The sequence below is a fragment of the Pinus tabuliformis genome, chromosome 4_2 (genome assembly GCF_031772625.1).
Source record: "Pinus tabuliformis cultivar Carrire ecotype Pingquan chromosome 4_2, CPIR1, whole genome shotgun sequence".
Lineage (NCBI taxonomy): Eukaryota > Viridiplantae > Streptophyta > Pinopsida > Pinales > Pinaceae > Pinus > Pinus tabuliformis.
Genome location: NC_142304.1, coordinates 639752722 through 639757895, shown reverse-complemented (window position 1 = coordinate 639757895; position 5174 = coordinate 639752722). Strand labels below are relative to the sequence as shown.

General features: G+C 30.5%; 1 pseudogene; it reads left to right on the top strand.

The window, feature by feature from the left end:
• The first annotated feature begins 3772 nt into the window (after positions 1-3772).
• Positions 3773-4444, top strand: LOC149170980 (uncharacterized; annotated as a pseudogene).
• Positions 4445-5174: the final 730 nt, after the last annotated feature.

Sequence of the window (5174 nt, the reverse complement as noted above, 5' to 3'; positions counted from 1 at the left end):
TTAAAAATTTAATTCAAACCACCAAAAAATATATATCTTTCATTTTAAGTATCTTCCATAAATCCTTTAGTAAAAACCTTGTATCCTTCAAAAATATTTCAGTAAAAACTTCGGTTTGTAGTAAATGTAAATATTATCCTTCAAAAACTTTACTTGTTGTGATTAAACTCATGTTTACTATCGTAAATGAAAATATTGTCCTTCAGACATTTTATTGTGATTAAACTCTTGTTTACTATAGTAAATGCAAATACTATCCTCAGAAATTTTACTGTGAATGCAAATACTATCTTTCAGAAATTTCACTATAAGTAAACTCTCGTTTGACGTAGTAAATGCAAATAAAGCCTCCCAAAATTAAAATAACAAGCGGCCCTTGGGTGCATGGAACTTAGACCTTTAGCAAACAATCCAACAATTATTGGTATTTGACTCACTATTGGAAATTTTTATTGACAACAACAAGCACTCAAAACTCCAATATGTATTCTAACTTCCAAGGATATGTTAAACAAAAAACTTTATACCACTAAATTTCTCCAATCATCTTTCATTATGACAGAAAGTTATAAAACTTACAAAGAGTCAATAGTTTGGGTGTCCCACTGGGCTAACCTTATGTTGCATTCAATTATCCTCACAACCTTCATGCTACACGTCTCCTTTACGCCATAGACTTCAAATACATGGAGTTTAGAAACAAGTTGACCAAGGCTCTGATAACATTTAAATTAACGTCTGAAGTCTTAGATTCATTCTATTTGATAGAGAAAATTAACCATGCTCCCATTCAACAAAGCATCTCACCCACTCTCATATCACGGTAAGAAAACCACATCAAATGTATATTAATCAATCTCAAAGAATTATGTACATGTTGTACATATAAATACATATAGGAAACAATTGAATTAGTTCCCCAGAGTTTTTGGACTCCAATAACTACCCAAACTGACCCAAGGTTAATCCCGAGGATTAGCTATCTAACATAAGTTGATAGGTATATTTATTTTGAATATGAATTCTAAAATTTTAATTTAATTATCAATAATTATCAAGTGGATTTAGGGATTTTTTTCATGAAATATTGCATTATTTTTTGTAATAGTCACAAATCAAAGGTTGTGATTTATCTCAAAAGCACTTACGCCTTTTCTTCCATTCTAATTAAATTGATTAGTGAAGAAAAAAATGTCATATTACTAAGTGTCATATAAAATTCTATTTTAATTAAATTGATTAGTAAAAAAATACATATCAACAAAAGTTATATAAAATTAGTTATGGTTTTTAAATTATGTAACATTGATCAACCATAATATTATAACAACTTATTTACATATTAAAAATATCAGAAAAAATATGTATAATATATATATAATTTAAATAATTTTTTAAATTTTTTTTAATATTTTAACATTTATATATAAAATAATATTAATATAACTTATTCTTTAAAATTCAAATGGTTAAACCTTCACTTTGCCATTATTATAATAAAAACTGAAGTAAACAAATTCCCATGTGTCCATATCAAGTAAAAGTCAATTGTCCTATCAAATTAAATCAATGATGCAGCGTGGAATTTGGCGTTCCTTATTTTTTTTGTTTCTTTAAATATATTTGACAGTCAAGAAATTTTTTGAATCCAAATCTTAAATTTGACAGTTAAGTATTTAACTTAATAAATTCTAGTAAGTGATTTAAATTCTAATACATGATTTAGAGAGACTAAAATTTGATATGTAAATATTTGGGTTGTTAGTGATTAATCTGAGAGGTGATTTAAATTTTAATAATTTAGGGAAAGATTAATTTAAACTATAGGTACCAAATTCCAATTCAGTATAATACGATAAAAGTTTGAATGAAGAATTTCCAATTCAAGAAAAAATTGGATAATATACATCATAAAGGGTTGAATATATGCATTTTCTTTTTCTAATAATGAGATATTTTCATTGTTTTTTTCTAATTTATTTCAGATTTTAAATAACTTTTAATAATTATAGATTATATAACAAGTTTCCAGATACACTTAAAAAAAAGTCTACATTTTCTCTTTCCACTAATAACTTAAATCTTAAGGGTTTAATAGATAAATACATATTTAAAAATCACTATTTTAAATTTATTTATATAAAATTTATTAAAATATAAATATGTTTAAAAAATGTAATAATCACTTTCACAGATTTTCATTTTTCTATTTTCTTGACTTTCCAACCATACAAAACAAGAGTGAAAAAAAAAAATAAAACTTTTTCAATTTTCACAATTTTTCCTATTTCCTTTCCTTTTCTAAATAGACACAATTATATATGTTCAGACCTTAACTTTATATGCCCACGAATCTTGAACAAAGCGATCCCTTGTGGATTCAAACCATATCTAACGGTTTAGAAACGAGCACTATTGAACATAGTACTCCTTGGAAAACACACTGCGAAAGCGTAAAGTTTTCGAAGCGAGCACTCTTGACAATGACGTTTTGTTTTCTTCGATTCTTCGAGGGGCTCAAATGAAGAAAACCATGAACGAACCGACTCAAATTTCCTCGAACAATCTCTTCGAATTTCTGAATTTATCGAGCACTATTGAACATACTACTCCTTGGAAAACACACTGCGAAAGCGTAAAGTTTTCGAAGCGAGCACTCTTGACAATGATGTTTTGTTTTCTTCGATTCTTCGAGGGGCTCAAATGAAGAAAACCATGAACCAACCGACTCAAATTTCCTCGAACAATCTCTTCGAATTTCTGAATTTATTTTGCCCAATTTAAGCAAATTTGATAAGTATGATTTAAACATTCTGTTTAGTTACAATACTTATTTCTTATCACCCTATTTTGGTGGATCTGTTAGCAATAAGATTTGTATAAACACCAAAAAGAAAATAAAAAGAAATGTAGTGATATTTTCTAGTTGAACAGGCTGATATACATTTTACAAACATTTTATCTGTTCGACTTTATCTGTTAGACTAATAAGCTAAAATTGTGTTTAGTAAAAGATTACCTCTTATTCCATAAATACTATAATGAATAACTATCATCAAATTCTAAATTGACAAATAAATTTGAAATTCCAAAACTAAACAAACTCTTATAAAAAAAATAACCATCATCAAATCAAATTCCCAATCAACGGGCAAAATAAATTTGAAATTCCGGGATGAGAGTCAATTATTTTGTTCATACTCAGTCATTGCCCAATAAGATAAGTCAATATAAAGTAAGATTGAAAAAACCGGTTTTCAAATTTGAACGGATGATTGAATCTAGTTAAGATAATCGCAATTCCCGAAGACTTCAGTCTTCAGTCTTCACGCGTCATGATAATCGGGAAGACTTTAGTCTTAGCGCATCATCATTATCGCGAAGAGATTTTGAAGGTTGAACTAAACCTCATGGACTGGACCACAGACGACGGCCAGTTGTCGCAGAGTGTCAGACGTGTGGAGATCTGAATCACAAATGTGGTCAATTTGAGCATTTTTGTCATCTTCTCCATAAACTGCGTCTCTACCTGGGCAACCTGATTTCGACTTCGACGTGTGAAACGAAGCAAAGGAAAGAACTGTAGAGCCTAGACTACATCCTTTTGATTCGAAAGTTTTCACTTCATTCTACTCTTCAGCGAACTCTATATATTGTGTCGTCTGACAGCTTTCGAGGTGATCGGGTTGTGAGTAGTTGAAAAATGAATAGTCGAAAGCATTGCAACTCTCAAACGTCCAACGAAAAATGATAGCTTATATAAACCAGGGTCTCCGTTTTTTTGTGTATCGTTTTTCAATTACATCATTTCTTTGCAGAGATGGCCACCTCCTCGCAAGCTTCTCGGAATAAGCGAGGCAGAGACGAGTCTTGGAATGGTGAATTCGCTTCGCCCACTGCAAAGAGAAGCAATAGCGTAACGTTGACGCTTGATGGTCATCTTACGGCTTTACTTGAGATGATCGATAATATGGATGCTATTAACAGTAATCCAGAAGAAATCCATACTGCTATTCAGCTCCAGGACGAGAGGCTCAACGGGTTTATGAAATCTATGAAAGATGAAGTCGGATTAAAAGGGCAAACAGATGATGTTGATGAGAAAGGTGGTATAACTAAACAAATAACAGACTGGAATTCTGAAGCGACCTTGGCTGCTGATACAGCAGACCTGCATTCAGAAGGAAATTTGAGTTATTACGACGATGTTGGTGCAGAGTTCAGTTTCTTCGTTGACCATACTGCTGTCGAACTTGGAATCATCATGAACCTTTTGGATGGAGATTCAATGGCCAACATGTATTCAGATGATGCTGTGTATGGTTATTCTGAGACTCCAGCGCTTTTCTATAAGTCTCTGTGGGAGGATGATATTTGGCAGTAAAATGAACAACTCGTTATTCAAAATGATTTTACTCATTTTGAGTTACAACCGCAAGAATAATTTGAAATCAGTGGAATAGAATTCTATGGCGTGTGTTATTGTTGAGATTGTCAGAGAATGTTTTATATAATTTGAGTATGTTTGTTTTTTAGGAGTAACATATTCAAAATCACATACATAAAATATATGTTTTTTTAAATTTAACAATCAAATCATGAAATGAAAATAAATCCCTTTTCTCACACGCATAAAGTTTTTATACACCAATTTAATGTCTAATTTAATCTTAACCTTAAAATTAAATAATAAAATAATAATAATTCTAGACTCTATTTCCTACTGATTTTTCCCGAACAGTCATAGCTGTTATTACGCGGCGTGTAACATGTTACACAACTACAGCCGAAGCGTAGTCCTCACTTTACTACAGCCGAATTTCTAATTTTGCATAGGTCAATGATCAATCTTGTCTGTAGCTTAAGAAAAAGTGCAAACGCAGAGTCTTCATTTTGCTTCAGCTGATGGTATAATTTTGCTTCGTTATAGTTTCACAAACACAAAAATTGCGAGCTTTTCTTTTGCATATATTTCTCTGAAAATGTTACAGATGAAATGTTTGATTATTTCTTATTTTTATTTCAGTATAGTCATAATTCTGAGTTACAACTCAGAATTGAACACCATATTTGGTCATGAAAAATTTGACTATTAAGTGAACAGATTGTATTGTAGGTCCTATTGATCTATATTTCATATAAATTAGATTCGATTTCCATTACATCAGTTTCTC